Consider the following 17,708-nt stretch of genomic DNA (forward strand, 5'->3'; position numbering starts at 1 on the left):
CTGGAGCTATAAGCCATGAAATCTCTCCCCTATCTTTCACTTTTACTCTCTTCTTCTTTAAGACTTGTGATGGTTATCAAACCTCCAGCCAAGGAACGCTGGACAGTACTTCTGTGGAATTAATTACTACTGCTCCAAGAATGACTGTATGGTTGCTTCATTATTTCACTAAACAGACATCACTCCTCTTCCTTTGCTAGAAGCTAGGTGTATTACTGTAATGCCATCATCCTCTGGCTCTGTTGGCTTGAAAGTGGTCACATTTTTCACCTTTTATTCTCAAATGGCTCTGTTTGGTGACACAAGGTCTAGGACAGAAGGTGACCTTGGTAAAAGGCAGTGACCATGTCCCACCCATCTCGTAATTTCTTGCACAACAGCCACTCAGAGGTTTTGCTGCCCCAAATATTTAATCGTGCTTGGCATGTCTCTCCTGTTTTATAGTTACGCCTGCCCTATGCATTTTGTTCTTTATAGCCTGTCTGGAGTCGTGATTTAAGAATAGTATATAAATCATACGGGTCTCACAGCATGTCAGTGTAACAATATCACAATATTTCCCTTTGTATGTTGCTGTATTTCCCTTTTTAAAGTTGTATGTTCCAACCGCTGCTCCGGTGCCTGTTTTGCCCTTCCACCATGTTGGATGAAAAGAGCTGACAAGGCTAAAGTAGATCAGTACTGTGACTGTGGTGGTGTTAGGTTTCAATGATGCAGCATGTGCAGCTCACCCTACTATGCAGGTTACTATGGGCACTGACTTTGCATCAAGGAGCAGATTTTGAAATTCTGCAACTTATCTTCAAAGCCTATCTCGGGGCTGTACTATTCCATGGGTTGTGCCTCACTTAAAGAGCAATCTGTGTCACGGAGCTGCGTTCTTCAGGAGCAAGTGAGCCATCAGCTACAGGGTGAGACTTGTAGGTGAAGGAGATTCAATGTTCACAGCATTCCATTGCAATGGAAGTCCAAGACCCATCTTTTCACCAACTTTCTCAACTTCCCAGACAGCTGCAGCGGGCGAGCAAACAAAGCTGTAAACAGGGGCATTTCAGGGGGAGTTTGTATTGTGGTGCTTGTTTGGGGTTTGTTTTTGCGGTGGGTGGTGGTGTTTTGGTGTGGTTTGTGTTTCCCAGATTAACAGGATCTAGGTGGGAAGGCTATGACCGATACAGAGGCAGCAGTGGGAGTGACTTGTAGTGGAAGACACAGTGAAGATGACTGGATGTGGAAGCTGTGATATGGTACGTGATCCTGGAGGGAGTACCTGGTAAGAGTTTTGTCTGCATGAAAGGCCGTCTGACAGAGCTGATGGAGGAAAAGATCCGAGGTTGGAGATGCAGGTGGAAAGTCTGGTTGAGTTTAGAAAGGGGTTCGAGCAGATTATGGAGCAAAGACATGAGGTATCTGAAGGGAAAAGCTCAGACTTGCAGATGGAAGCAGGACTGAGGAATTCTGAGGGGAGACTGGGTGAGGAAAGTGGTCAGTGGAAGCATGTGACTAAAAGAACCAGGCAGAGGAAAAGATGGGCTAGTGAAGGAGAAATAGAGCTCAAGAACAGGTTTGCAGAGTTGGAAAATGAAGAAGGGGCTCAGCAGGTAGTCACTGAAGGTGGAAGGGCAAGGAACAAGAGAAGAGTAGCTAGTCCTATAGGAAAAGGGGAAGAGTCAACGGGGACTACGCCAAATGTGAGCCCTAGGAGGATACAGGATGGGTTGAAGAGGATTGCAAGGGAGAATAGGAATGGAAAGAACTTGCAGCCAGAGGTAATGGGATAGACTGGAGAATAGCACCGTCACCAGGAAAAGGCAGGTCTATGTGACTGGGGACTCTTTACTGAGAAGAATAGACAGGCCTGTAACCAGAGCTGATCCAGAGAATAGAAGGGTGTGCTGTCTTCCAGGTGCAAAGATACGGGATGTAGACCTGAGGTTGAAAAGGATCCTAAAGAGAGGCAGGAAAGAATCCCCTAATTATCCTTCATGTGGGAACAAATGATATGGCTAGATTCTCGCTGGAAAGTATTAAGGGAGACTATGCTTGGCTGGGGAAGATGCTAAAGGAAATCGAGGCTCAGGTGATCTTTAGTGGGATTCTGCCTGTTCCTAGAGAAGGGCAACAAAGGTGTGACAAGATTATGACTATCAACAGATGGCTTAGGCAGTGGTGCTATAAGGAGGGCTTTGGGATGTATGGCCACTGGGAGGCCTTCATGGACAGAGGACTGTTCTCTCGGGATGGACTTCATCTGAGTAGGGAAGGAAATAGACTTCTAGGATGGAGGCTGGCACAGCTGATTAAGAGAGCTTTAAACTAGGAATTTGGAGGAGATGGTTGGGAGATGTCCAGGTAATCTCCACGCTGGGTTTTAGCATTGAGAGGGAAGAAAACAAAGAAAGGATACAGCCGTGGGTAGGAGAGTGTATATATGGAGGAAGGGCAGTGTGGATACCAGTCTAACAGGTTATACTGGCTGTAGAATGACCGTGCCTAATAGGATACAGAATGTGAGCGAGGCCAAACTACAAACATCTTAATTTCTGCTCAGCAATGCAAGGAGCCCAGGTAACAAAATGGAGGAACTAGAGCTATTGGTGCAGGAAGTGAAACCAGATATTCTAGGGGTAACAGAAACATGGTGGAATAGTCGTCATGACTGGACTACGGGTATTGAAGGGTATGTGCTGTTTAGGAAAGACAGAAGAAAAGGTGGTGGAGTAACATTGTATATCAATGATGAGGTAGAATGTAAAGAAATAAGAAGCGATGGAATGGATAAGACAGTCCATCTGGGCAAAAATTACACTGGGGAAGAAAACTATTAGAGCCTCCCCTGGGATGGTGCTTGGGGTGTGCTATAGACCGCCAGGATCTAATTTGGATATGGATAGAGCCCTCTTTAATGTTTTTAATGAAGTAAATACTAATGGAAACTGCGTGATCATGGGAGACTTTAACTTCCCAGATATAGACTGGAGGACAAGTGCTAGTAGTAATAATAGGGCTCAGATTTTTTCTAGATGCGATAGCTGATGGATTCCTTCATCAAGTAGCTGCTGAACCGACTAGAGGGGATGCCATTTTAGATTTGGTTTTGGTGAGTAGTGAGGACCTCTTAGAAGAAATGGTTGTAGGGGACAATCTTGGTTCAAGTGATCATGAGCTAATTTAGTTCAAACTAAACGGAAGGATTAACAAAAAATCTGCAACTAGGGTTTTTGATTTCAAAAGGGCTAACTTTCAAAAATTAAGGAAATTAGTTAGGGAAGTGGATTGGACTGAAGAATTTATGGATCTAAAGGCAGAGGAGGCCTGGGATTACTTTAAATCAAAGCTGCAGAAGCTATCGGAAGCCTGCATCCCAAGAAAGGGGAAAAAATTCATAGGCAGGAGTTGGAGACCACGCTGGATGAGCAAGCATCTCAGAGAGGTGATTAAGAAAAAACAGAAAGCATACAGAGAGTGGAAGATGGGAGGGATCAGCAAGGAAAGCTACCTTATTGAGGTCCAAACATGTAGGGATAAAGTGAGACAGGCTAAGTCAAGTAGAGCTGGACCTTGTAAAGGGAATTAAAACCAATAGTAAAAGGTTCTATAGCCATATAAAGAAGAAAACAAAGAAAGAAGTGGGACCGCTAAACGCTGAAGATGGAGTGGAGGTCAAGGATAATCTAGGCATGGCCCAATATCTAAACAAATACTTTGCCTCAGTCTTTAATAAGGCTAAAGAAGATCTTGGGGATAATGGTAGCATGGCAAATGGGAATGAGGATATGGAGGCAGATATTACCATATCTGAGGTAGAAGAGAAACTCGAACAGCTTAATGGGACTAAATCGGGGGGCCCAGATAATCTTCATCCAAGAATATTAAAGGAATTGGCACATGAAATTGCAAGCCCATTAGCAAGAATGTTTAATGCATCTGTAAACTCAGGGGTTGTACCATATGATTGGAGAATTGCTAACATAGTTCCTGTTTTTAAGAAAGGGGGGGAAAAAAGTGATCCGGGTAACTACAGGCCTGTTAGTTTGACATCTGTAGTATGCAAGGTCTTGGAAAAAATTGAGGGAGAAACTAGTTAAGGACATTGAGGTTAATGGTAAATGGGACAAAATATAACATGATTTTACAAAAGGTAGATCATGCTAAACCAACCTGATCTCCTTCTTTGAGAAAGTAACAGATTTTTTAGACAAAGGAAACGCAGTGGATCTAATTTACCTAGATTTCAGTAAGGTGTTTGATACCGTGCCACATGGGGAATTATTAGTTAAATTGGAAAAGATGGGGATCAATATGAAAATTGAAAGGTAGATAAGGAATTGGTTAACAGGGAGACTACAGTGGGTCCTACTGAAAGGTGAACTGTCAGGCTGGAGGGAGGTTACCAGTGGAGTTCCTCAAGAATCAGTTTTGGGACCAATCTTATTTAATCTTTTTATTACTGACCTCGGCGCACAAAGTGGGAGTGTGCTAATAAAGTTTGCGGACGATACAAAGCTGGGAGGTATTGCCAATTTAGAGAAGGACCAGGAAATCATACAGGAAGATTTGGATGACCTTGTAAACTGGAGTAATAGCAATAGAATGAAATTTAATAGTGAGAAGTGTAAAGTTATGCATTTAGGGATTAATAACAAGAATTTTAGTTGTAAGCTGGGGACGCATCAATTAGAAGTAACAGAGGAGGAGAAGGACCTTGGAGTATTGGTTGATCATAGGATGACTGAGCCGCCAATGTGATATGGCCATGAAAAAAGCTAATGCGGTCTTGGGATGCGTCAGGCGAGGTATTTCCAGTAGAGATAAGGAGGTGTTAGTACCGTTATACAAGGCACTGGTGAGACCTCATCTGGAATACTGTGTGCAGTTCTGGTCTCCCATGTTTAAGAAGGATGAATTCAAACTGGAGCAGGCACAGAGAAGGGCTACTAGGATGATCCGAGGAATGGAAAACCTGTCTTATGAAAGGAGACTCAAGGAGCTTGGCTTGTTTAGCCTAACTAAAGGAAGGTTGAGGGGAGATATGATTGCTCTCTATAAATATATCAGAGGGATAAATACGGGAGAAGGAGAGGAATTATTTTAGTGCAGTACCAATGTAGTCACAAGAACAAATGGATATAAATTGGTCCTTTTGGAAGTTTAGACTTGAAATTAGATGAAGGTTTCTAACCATGAGGAGTGAAGTTCTGGAATAGCCTTCCAAGGGAAGCAGTGGGGGCAAACGACCGATCTGGCTTTAAGATTAAACTTGATAAGTTTATGGAAGAGATGGTATGATGGGATAACATGATTTTGTTAATTAACTGATCTTTAAATATTCATGGTAAATAGCCCCAATGGCCTGTGATGGGATGTTAGATGGGGTGGGATCTGAGTTTCTACAGAGAATTCTTTCCTGGGTATCTGGCTGGTGAATCTTGCTCATATGCTCAGGGTTTAGCTGATCACCATATCTGGGGTTGGGAAGGAATTTTCCTCCAGGGCAAATTGGAAGAGGCCCTGGAGGTTTTTTGCCTTCCTCTGTAGCATGGGGCACGGGTCACTTGCTGGGGGATTCTCTGCTCCTTGAAGTCTTTAAACCACGATTTGAGGACTTCAGTAGCTCAGACATAGGTGAGAGGTTTTTCGCAGGAGCGGGTGGGTGAGATTCTGTGGCCGGTGTTGTGCAGGAGGTCGGACTAGATGATCATAATGGTCCCTTCTGATCTTAGTATCTATGAATAAAAATATTTTTTGTGGCAAAAGGAAAAAAGGAGGGAGAGAACTCTATGGTTCCTGTCAGATATGTAATCTGCAGTGCCCAGATGTTTTGTCTATAAATACCTAGATTGAATAATATTCACTGCTCTGACTTAAACTTAAAAAAAAATTCCCTGAACTGCAGTCCGTAAGACTCAGGATTCTCAAAACAGTGGGTGACTATTGAGCCTGACACACAACTGAGTCTGTTAATGTTAGGGGGCTTATTCCTTCACCCACTTACTTCCCTGGTCCTTCTCGCATGAACAGAGAGCAACAATACCCGAAGTCCAAAGGTGCAAACAATTATATGTTTATTGGGGTGAACTTCCAGCAAGCATGATTCCAGTTTCCTTCCTTAGTGTCCCCCTTCCCGGCTCTGACACCAGAGAGCCTTACAACTGTGTCCTTGTTCCCATTCCTGCCCTTAGCCAAACATGATTCCAATTTCCTTACCCCCATTCCCTGTTCCCCTTTCCCCCCACACCCACTTCCTGATTGACTGCAGACTATATAGTAAAACTTTGGTTAAGATATAGCTAAGCAGAACTCATCATTTTCCTGAAATTTAACTAACCTATCCTAACATATTGTAACATGATTATGTAACCAATTATATCCCACCACCTTAGTTTACACCCAGCAAAATTAATTATACAGCAGACAGAAACAATCACAGACCCAGACAGAGATTATACAGACAAAGAATAGCAAAGTGGGAACTATAATGACAAAACGATACAGAAGTGAGGATTTCACATCCCAGCTATTGATAAGTGAGTTCTTGCCAGACAGGATACTATCAAACTAAGTTTCCTTTTACATTTTCTAGGCACTTCCCTTTCTCTGGAGGTGATAGGCACTATCAGGACAGGATTGTATTCCTAACAGCCCAATAGCACCTTCTTTCAATGTGACTAGTTTGGAATGTGAGGAGGTGACCGGTTGCTTCCCAGTTTATGGCTGCCTCTGTTGCTTAGCCAAAGGCCTTAGCCTAAGCACAGGGCCTCAGACTGTCACAGTAAGAGAAGGCCCTTACACCGGCAGACAGTGATTTTGATTTTCTTTCTTTTATATCTCTATAACTAGCCAAGTGATAAGGATACATCTAAATTCTTAAAGTACAGGCCTTTACAGACAGGCCTGAATATCTATATTCTAACAATGTTTCTTGAGTTTTGCTGCTGTGATTTCATGGTACAGTAAAAGCTGTGTTATCCATCCCTGTTCCAACTGGAAAGCTCTATAAACTGATATTTCTAATCTTCTTAGAAAGTCCGGTTTATAATGTGGTTGGTGCAGGGCTGGCAGGCTCCCTACCTGGCTCCCTAGAAACAGCAACATGTCCCTGCTGCTTAGGCTGAGGAATGGCCACAGGGGGTTCAGAGTGCAAGCGTAGGTGTGGGGTGTAGGCTTGGGGAGAGAGTTGGGGTGTGGGACGGGGCTCGAGGCAGGGGTTGGGGCATGGGAGGGGTTTCAAGGTGCCAGATCTGGGGGGTGCTCATCTCAGGTGGCTCCCTGCAAGTGGCAACCTGTCATTGCAGCTCCTAGGTGGAGGTGCGACCAGGCAGCTCTGCAGTTCCTATTGCCTGGGAACTGTGGCCAGTGGGAGCTGCAAAGGTGGTGCCTGTGGGTGGAGGCAGTGCACAGAAACCCTTGGCATCTCTGCCTAGGACCAGCAGGGACAAGTTGCAGCTTGCAGAGAGCTACCTGTGGTGAGCACCCCCCAGATCTGGCACCCCAAAACCCCTCCTGTGCCCCAGCTCTGTTTCCCCTCCCACATCCAAACTCCCTTCCTCTTAGTTAACCTGAATTTTTCATTTACCTGAACACCCCCCATTCTCCCAACATGCTGGATAAAGAAGCTTTTACTGTATTTGAACTTAAATTCTGTGTGTGTGGATCACCCTGTGCTGTAGAAGTGAAGGTTCCTTCACTTTCCAGTCCTTGGCTCTGTGACTTTTGACTCCTGTGTCAACTGCAGCCTCAATTACGTACGTACATATATACATTCATTCTCTTAGATTGCAAATCACCCATCACATCACATTGAATAGTAACGAGCACACAAGTCATTGCCCAGAAATCTTCCTCCACATTTCGTGGCCTTCACACACCTTGAGAAATGCATGGCATCCCATCCAGTCAGTCACATCATTGACCTACACTTGCTGCTGATGCCCTTGGCACCAGTCCCTGCAATTCTTGCTTCAGCAACTGTCCTTTGCTTATCCAACTCACATGTCCTGCAAATTCAAGTTTTCTTCATCTGTTCTTCTTGATTGCTGGTATCACTCTAGTTATGCTGTAAATTCAGGCAAGTACCTCCTTGTTAATAGTGTACTAACCATAGCTAACCCAGAGCAATTGCCCATAGCATTTCTATTCAAAAGCAAAGAATGTCTCTTAATGCTTTTTCTTAACTTCCATGTCTTGCATGTATATAGCAAGATGCTTAAGACAAGACACTGCACAAGATTTCTAAATCATCAAGAGCCCAGGGTTGTCCACTCATATTAAAAGCTGTGGTAGAGGATATTTTGTGAGGGAATCTAATCAATGCCTTTACACTGGCCCATTGAAAGAGAGGGGATTGTCCCTCTGTGGAAAGGCTTCCTCCCAAAATAGAAAATCCTAGGAATCCCACAAGAGGGTAGGACTATCCATGCTGAGGTACTGATCCACAACAGTGGCACCTGCCCGCAGCTCATCTCATCCTGGCAACACAGCTGATTGGAGATGGGAAATTGCACTTGAAGGACACCCCTTCCCCTTCATGAATTCCAGGGAGAATGATCAGGTCCTATTAATAAATAAATGTATTAAAGCCCTGCCTGGGAGCCCTAGTCCTAGACCAAGAACTCATAGTAAGTGCTGTCCAAACCCATAATTTGGTACTGGAATTACATGTAAATATCAGCAATATAAATTTTATTTAGCTGTTTAGACAAACTGAGGTATAGCATGGGCTATTGAGAAGTATTTGTAATGTGCCTCTAACTCATTAACATTAATGATAATTAAGTGTTCATATCAAAAGTGAGAACATAAACCTTGGCCCAGACACACTCATTTCAGACCACATGGTGGCATTCTATGGGGTTTATTAGACTCTTACCCTCTAATCAAACAGTCCTCTGCTTAGTACCAGTACATAGGGAGCCTTAAGTCACACTAACAGCAGTGTCTATCACAATCACCACTCTCACTGATGTTTTAGCCTTTTACGTAGGGATCATGACTCCCTTTCAGTTTCTACACAGGAACTGCTTTCATCTTCTGCCATTTATATGTCACATTCTTAGGAGCTGTTCTTGCTTTAAATGGTAAAAGGGAAGAAGGCAACAGACACTGGTTAATTTACACAAAAAGTGAAGGACATTGGTAAGCCTAATGGCTCCTGTTTGTACATGTTCTGTGTAGGAGGATCTTCTGACAAGTCATCTGGGGCAGAAGATGAACATCCGGTGTTTTAATAATTTTTTGTTACATATCAACTTGCACTGCAGAAAATATAGCTAATTCAGAAGGCAAAATGAATCCCATTAGTAAATAATACACCAGATAATAGCAAATATAAAACCCAGGCTGTCAGTAGATTGGATAATACTCTACCAGACAATGATACTAGAATGTCAAAGATATATATAACTGCTTCACAAATCTAGGCATTACTTCTATTAGTGGGCCAAATTGGGATACCATGAATCGTTATGATAATGAACAAATATTTTTCAGCAATTCAGCTGAAATACCTTATGCTCCCTTTAAAATAAATCCAGATTGCTTTTAATTATTTACCACTGAAAACTCGGCATGAAAAAAAAAATGGATACATGGATTTCCTTGTGCACTGTGCCATTAGGTGAGATTTCTCTCTTTCTCACCACATCTCTCTGAAAGAGGGGAATGGCTAGACTGCAAGGTGGCAAAGCTACAGGCCCGGAGAGCTCTTCTTTGGTACCAAAGAAGCCCACTCAGGTTCCAACCGCGCCTCCCTCAGAGCGCACAAGATCTTCAGCAGCAGTGCTTCCCTCCAAGTACCTAAAGCCTGCGATACTGTCAGGGTCCTTTGTCATGACTACTTCAGCACAGATGTCAACCTCAGTACTGATCACCCTTGCAGCACTGCAGGAGTTCTGTTTTCCCCCAGCACCTGGTTGTACCTCAGACTCCTGACACTGCTCCTTGGCTCCGATGTGCTGTCAGTACTTAACATCCAGATCACCTGAACTTTACCCAGTACCAATTGTTTCACTTCAGATCTCTCCAGGAGCTCCACTGTTCCTTGGCAAACCTGAGCAAGAGGATTCCACCTTGGTCTCTCTTCCTCACTCCTGTATAGGTCCCTTCCCAGAGGCCTTTGCTGAAGCTGCAACTGTTGGATCATATTAAAGAAGTTCTGTATTAAAATCAAATGAGTTTGATTCCCCATAGTTTAAATTCCAGGGTACTACTAATTAAGAGGTCTCTTGGTTTTTGGTGCTGTTTTTTTCCCCTCTGTGTGAAACTTGCAAGCTGCTAATTGTGTCAGTACATTCTAAGACAGTCTGTTCTCAAAGCAATTCTTTATAACAACAACAACAACTCACACAGAGAGAGACTCAAAGCAATACTCTGTAACAGAAACAGCACCCAGAGACTCCCTGCCCTTTTGTTGTAATCATCTCACTTTGTTATGTGAAAGTAGAATGAATTATATTGAAATTATAATTCGTTAAAGAAATGCTGCTTGAAGAGTTTGTTGAAATATAGTTGTCAGGAAGAGAAACATTAAGGAGTGTGAGACAATGGGTCCTCAAACTAATGAGTGCAGAGCTCCTACTGAGCTAGGAGATTGGTAAACGTTAGTATGCAAATAAGATATGTATGTATATTGTCAGTTTCTGCTTCCTTTTGTCTCCTATGTTAAATTGGCTTTGGCTTATGTGTATAAATAAGTTAGCTTGAGCTTTTGCAGGTGGCTCACATATCTGGGTGCATTGGCAAAGCGCTTTGCTAATAAATAGAGTGGTCTGACAAATTCAGAGAGTCTTGAATCTGACTTTGACAATTTGGAGGTTCCACCGAGATGGCAACAGTCTTCACTGGGGCCATGTGACTCCTGACCATTCTTAGGATGGCCGTGGCAAGCAGACACCTGGGTATTTGGCCCGAGCAGTCCTCCGCCAGAACGGAAGGGTGCATGACCACAGTGAAGTCTACGCCATCGAACCTGTTGGTTCCCACTCTGTTCTGGTAGGGATCCTGGGATCTGACATTAGGAATCTGGTCAAGTAATTATTTCTGTGTTTTGTCTGGACTGAGGACTGTCTTGGCTGTGTCTATCAGTCCTCCCTGTGGTGTATTTGAGTTTGGGCACCCTCTCCATCCGGGGATTGGCTGACCAAAGGGTTCCTGTCCCCATGGTCTGAGTGAGTGAAATCTGCACAATTGCAGCCGCACCGTGCCTTGGGTAAAACCCTTGGTGTGAAAGCAAGGGCGATTGAGGCAGTAGCCTGTGGGCTCCTTTTGTGTGTTGCACCGGGCATCGCTCTGATGAACCCGACTTTCATTCTTGTGTGATTGGTGTGTAAAGTCCTCCTGTATGGGTAACCAGATGTCTAAGTCGGGACAGTTCCCTAAAGGAACACCGGCTCATTTTATGTATTTTAGGAAGGGTCTGGACTCCTGTAAATTTCTGAAAAAATGGTCTAGGCTAACTCAGGAGAATCCCAAAATTCAGTGGCCACTGTTAGGATCTTGGGACAAAGACAGAGTAGATGTCTTAAAAGACAAATTGGCAAAAGGAGAGGTTGATTGTTTCATGCAGTGGTGGGAAGAGGCAAATCATAGGTGGACAGAATCAAAACTTGCCTCTTTTAAGGATTCAAATGATAAGTTAAAAGCTTTATTAGAAGCCTTCTCTCCCACTGCCAGACAGAGCGCTCCCCTTTATCCTGTTCTCCGGGAAGATCAGGATTGATCCCCTCCCCCTTCATACTCCCATCTCATTGTGGGAAAGGGTGAAGAAAACCCCTTGTTAAATTCTGGGGATGATGCTGAGGAAGATGCATTAATTGGCCTGGCATCCTTGCATCGGATCAATAGGTGGTCACAACTCCCAGGGGTCTCCAGTTCAGACCCGTCTGGATCGTCCAGTACTGCCCAGGCCCATTCCTCCAGTACCACTCAGACCTGTAAAGAAAAAAACCCCCATTTCCCCGAAACCCTCCAGTCTGCCTGACTCCTCTTTTTCCCCATACATACGAAGATAGCCTGGACACTGATTGGGCCCAATGCTTACGCTCTGGCTCTAAACCTATCCAGGCTCCCCTCTGAATCCTGCATACTGGGGGCCAACAAGAGGGTCCCACTTAGAGCTATAAACCCTGGACTCTTACAGAGTTCCTTTCAATTGTAAAAGGCTTTCCAAAGCCCCTGGAAAATCCTACCACATTTGCAGAGGAATTTTTGTTGGTGCGCAACACCTATGAACCCTCTGAGGCAGACCTCCTGCAGCTGTGCAAGCTACTTGTAACCCCTAGCAAGCATGAAAAAATGGCTCACAGCAGCCAACTGGCCCATCAGTGAGTGCCATTCAACTTTACCAGACACTGGTCTGGACATTAAATACCGGAAAAAGTGTAAAGACTGAGCTAAAAACCTACATGAGGCCATCCCTTGAGTATGGACTCCAAAAACAAACTGGACAGCCATACATTGCTGTACACAGCGACAGGGAGAAAGTCTGGGTGACTATCGCACCCGACTGACTGACGTTTTTCCTGCAACATTCTGGTATACAGCAACCGGGTGAAAATGGGAAGGGCGCCCTGGGTCAAGCATTTGTTAATGGCCTCTTACCTGCTATTGGCAGTATGCTAAAGTGAATAAGTGTTGGGTGGGAAACTGAAACCATGGATAAATTGCAATCAGTGGCAGAACACTGCCATCGCACTCTAAAGGGAAAGGAGGAACAATCTTCCCAAAAGTTAATGGCCCTGCAAATACAGCATTATTCAGGGCAAGGTAAACAGTACCGGGGAGGGAGATGTGGTCACAGGAGGGGCCATGGAACTGGATTTTTGGGGGTGTTTGTAGTTACTGTAAACAACCCAGACATTGGAAAAAAGTGTCTGCACTGGCCTAATAGCTCTGTAAACAACCAGCTAGACCCCCTGTTGGCACAGCCCAACAGTCCCCAGACTTACTTTGTCCCAGAGCAATGACAGAACACCAGGGAACTTCAGGAAATTTTGGCTTCTTTATTACCTCACTCCCACGGGTGAATGTGTTTTGACTATTAATGATCTTTCTCTCCTTTTCCTTGTTGATATGGGAGCTTCGCTCTCTGAGGTTCGTACTGCCGACCTGCCTGAGGTTCCCTGCTCTGAAAAACACATATCTGCTGTGGGCATTAAGGGAGTCCCAACCCCTTATCCCCTTTCAAAACCTCTACCAGTCCAGGTTGGTCCCCTTTCCGCTGACCATGCATTCCTCCTCCCGGATTCCACTCCGGTGAACCTTTTGGATCAGGACCTGTTATGTAAACTTGGCTGTACCATCTACTGTTCCCTGGATGGTGTCTACTTACAAATCCCCCAGTCCTCTGAGTGATTCTGTAGCCTCCCTGCTGTCTGAAACTCCCCTTTCCACTCCGGTCCCCTGCTGCCCATTGGTCCCATCCCTTGAACACCTAATTTCACAGGTCCCATCCTCTCTGTGGCCAACCCACCCGTCTGAAGTGGGCTGTTTACATACTGACCCCGTCTGCATTATTGTTGATTCCTCCAAACCTCTGCCTCGCATGTCTCAATACCCTTTAAACCCTGAAGCAGAGGCTGGAATTGCTCCAGTCATGACTGCCCTGTGGGAACAAGGCATTATTATCCCCTGCTCCAGCCCCTGTAACACCCCTATTCTCCCAGTTCGAAAAGCTGATGGTAAATTGTGGCGGTTTGTTCAGGATCTTCGGGCCATTAACCGCATTGTCATACCTGCCTTTCCCGTTGTCCCTAACCCAGCGATGATTCTGGCTTCTATCCCACCAGATGCAACTCATTTTACTGTTGATCTGTGCTCTGCTTTCTTTTCTGTCCTGGTTCAGCCTGACTCCCAGTTCCCGTTTGCCTTTTCTTACAAGGGGCAACAGTACACATGGACCACACTGCCCCAGGGGTATACTGAAAGTCCGTCATATTTTTCCAAGCATTCGCCCTGGACCTTGCTAACCTTGTTTTCCCGTCCAGGTCCACACTAGTCCAATATGTAGATGATCTACTCCTCTGTTCCCCTTCATTGTCTGCCTCTGAAACTGACTCTTTAGTGCTCCTTACTGCCCTAGCAAATAAGGGTCAAAGAGCTTCTCGCTCTAAACTACAACTCTGTCAAGCTTCTGTCACATACCTTGGCTTTCTCCTCTCCCACTGTTCCTGTGCACTTTCTCCCACCCGCATCCAAACTATCCTTAGCTTTCCCCGACCCTGCTCCCCACCCCGGGTCCGGAAGTTTTTAGCATGGCTGGATTTTGCCGACAATGGATTTCCCAATATGCCTCCCTTGCAAAACCTCTCCAGGAACTCACTCGATTCTCTGCCTGACCCCATGCCGTGGCCCCCTGAGGCCAATTCTGCCTTTGTTTCCCTCAAACAAGGTTTGGCTTCTGCTCCTGCCTTAGGGCTGCCTGACTATTTTAAGCCTTTTACCCTTTTCTGCCACGAACAATCTGGGTGTGCACTTGGAGTTCTCACTCAGATGCATGGAGAAAAGAACTGCCCAGTGGCTTATTTCTCTGCCACTTTAGACCCTGTTGCCCCAGGCTTACCCCCCTGCCTGCATGCTGTGGCTGCTGCAGCAGGCCTAATTGAAATATCGGATTCCCTTGTTCTCTGCTCTCCTCTTACCCTCCTGGTCCCTCGCTCCGTAGAAACTCTCCTGCTACAACGTAACACAGGCCACCTCTCCTCTGCCCACCTTACCAGGTATGAACTTTTACTACTATCAGCTTCATATATCTCCATAAAGCATTATTCTCAGTTAAACCCTGCCACTCTCCTTCCTTTGTCTAATGACTGTGATCCCCATGACTGCCTTGCAACTGTCTCTGCTGTCATCGTCCCGTGCCCTGACCTTTCTGATGTCCCTCTCCCTAACTCTGACCTTGTTTTATTTACTGATAGTTCCTGTTTGAGACTACCAAGGTTGTCTCCTTTCAGGATATGCTGTAGTTTCACTCTCTGAAACCCTAGAAGCTGCGCCTTTACCTTCTGTAACCTCAGCACAAGTCACTGAATTAGTTGCCTTCACCCATGCCTGCTTTTTGGTGGAGGGACACTCCGCCACCATTTACACTGACTCCCGCTACGCTTCTGGGGTTGTACATTGGTACCCTCTGGCAAACTCTGAGTTTCCTTACCTCTGCCGGTACCCCTATTAAAAATGGGCCCTACATCGCTGCCCTCCTGTATGCAGTTTTACTTCCGTCTGCCCTAGCTATTGTTAAGTGCCCTGGCCACTCAATGGTGGATACTGATGTTGCTAAGGGTAATGCATTTGCTGATGCCTCTGCTAAACATGCTGCTGCCATAGAACCTTCCCCAGATGCATTTCTAGGTTCTCTCTCTTTCTATATGGCCACCATCCCTTACTGACCTCACCCTGCTCCAAGACTCTGCCCCAGAAACTGAGAAAGAATCCTGGGTTGCCCAAGGTTGCTCTCTACATCCCGATTCTCTTTGGCGCTTGCCTACTGGCGCCTTTGTAGCCCCCTTTTCACTCTGTCTCTGGCCGCCCTGCTACATGGTGTTTCGCATGTCGGAAAGGAGGGGATGGTCTCTGCTGTAACTAAGACAGGATGGTGGGCCCCCCATTTTAGCTCTTTTGCAGCCCACCACTGTGCAGCCTGTACCATTTGCCAAAGCCATAATATTGGTAAACCTGTAAAAGTGCCCCAGGGGTTCCGGGGCCTGCCTCAAGCACTGTTCTTGCACTGGCAACTTCATTTTGTACAAATGGCTAAGTGTCAACAATATGAATTTATATTGGTTATGGTATGTTTATTCTCTGGTTGGATTGAAGCCTTTCCTTGTCGCAAGGCTGACTCACTGTTGCCAAATGTTTGTTAAATCATATTATGCCTGCCAAGGGAATTCCTGCTACTCTGTCCAGTGATTAGGGTACACATTTTACTGGACAACTTGTTCAACACCTGGACCGTATATTGCATATCAAACACCTGTTGTGCACTGTCCCTACCTCCCACAGAGTGCAGGTGCAGTTGAAAGATGAAATGGTGTACTTACGAATAAGCTTGCTAAAATTTGTGACTCTACAGGATTAAGTTAGCCAGTAGCCTTACCATTAGCTCTTATGGACATGAGATCCACTCCATCCCAAAGGCATAAATTAAGTCCCTTTGAAATTGTTATGGGACGCCCTATGCGAGCTATGACTACTATTACTCCCGTTCCAGATTTGAACTTGACTCACAGTGCACTCCTTCAGTATTGCAAGGGACTAATGCAAGCTGTAAGTCACTTCCATTCACAGGTTCGAGCCGCCTGGCCCATGGAACCCACCTCTGATGCTTGCCACAACCTTGAGCCAGGTGATTGGGTCTACGTACGGCGCTATCATCGAAAGCACGCCTTGGAGCCCCGGTGGAAGGGTCCTCATCAGGTACTGCTTACTACACAGACAGCTGTTAAACTATTTGGCATCACAGCGTGGATACATGCTTCACAGTGTAAGAAGGCACCATCCCCAGAGAAACAAACAGTCACCTCAGGACAACGCAGAGTCAATTTTGACTTCAGAAGAAGATGTAGAGGAACAGTCTGCAATACCTTACAATCTATGCTCTTGTAAGGGTTGCTAGAAGCAGACGAACAAAAAAAAAAAAAAAAAAAAAAGCAGTAGCGAGCCTAGCGCCTACTGCCTGGTGGGCATAAAACCGTGACTGCGGTTCCCTCAGTTGAGGTTGTCAGAACCAGAAGAGCCTTGCCTCCAACATGCGCCTCTGCCTGTTCCTCGGCTGCTGGTATCTTACGGTCTGGGGAGACCATGACGACAATTCTTGTATCCAGCAGCAGGTGTGGATAGCTCAGACCCTTAATATTTCTAATTGCTGGGTCTGCAGCCACATCCTAGCCCACTCTCAAACTGGTGTTCCTGTCCTGGCTATCCCACTCAAGTCCCCAGACCTCACTGGAGGGCCTTGTCCGTTTAACAAAATATGGAACAGCAATGACACTTGGGAAGCGGTGGGAATAAATGCATCTAAATGGATAAGTGTGGTGGAGGGAAAAGGTCATTGGTGTTGGGTGTGTAATGGGACAGGGCTGGATCTGGGGAAAAGCTGTTGCCTTCAGCATATTGTGGCCAATGGTGTATAGGATTATTCAAACAAAACTAAAAAGTGGCAGGCCGGGTATGGAGATATGAATTTTTTCTCAACCTGTGATCAAACAGAGAAATCAATCTCATGTTCCCCCACAGTAACCTTAGTGAAAACAATACAATCTTTCAATGTCATGCAAATAACACCACTCCTCGTAAGGAGAATTACCCTGTACCCTTTGGGAGATACTACTCCTCCTTTGCAAACACCTATATGACAAATGGGTGCAACCGACCCTTCCTGGCCTTAATAGGCCATCACTGGGTGTGTGGGACGAGGGCTTATACTGCACTACCAGCTAATTGGTCAGGAATCTGTTATCCCGCCTGACTCTTCCCACAATTCTGAGTGCTAGGAACCTTCCCTCGAGAACGCCTCCGCAATTTCAGGTGAAAAAGAATGGGTATCTGTTAAGTCCCATAGTATGTAAATAACATAAGCCCCTTAACCTGGGAAGAGGCCATTGGCGGTTCCTTAATACCATTAGGGGGAGTAATACACCATGCAAAAAGGCTCCTAAGGTTACAAGCAGTAGTTGAAATAATGGCAAATGAAACCAGAGAAAGTTTAAGAGCCCTGG

The 17,708-nt window shown here is 45.3% G+C and overlaps 1 long non-coding RNA gene across 2 annotated transcripts in view; it reads right to left on the bottom strand.

The window, feature by feature from the left end:
• Positions 1-7,537: 7,537 nt before the first annotated feature.
• LOC311516541 overlaps positions 7,538-17,708 on the bottom strand; it is a 103,121-nt gene continuing 92,950 nt past the window's right edge. For both annotated transcript variants that reach the window (XR_014710437.1, XR_014710438.1), the window contains 2 exons: positions 9,915-10,126; positions 7,538-8,551 (listed from right to left, as the gene is read on the bottom strand). This is a non-coding gene — a long non-coding RNA (uncharacterized lncRNA). The remainder of the gene's footprint in view (positions 8,552-9,914; positions 10,127-17,708) is intronic.

Source organism: Lepidochelys olivacea, assembly GCF_965140295.1.
Source record: "Lepidochelys olivacea isolate rLepOli2 genome assembly, chromosome: 2".
In the NCBI taxonomy this organism is placed as follows: domain Eukaryota; kingdom Metazoa; phylum Chordata; order Testudines; family Cheloniidae; genus Lepidochelys; species Lepidochelys olivacea.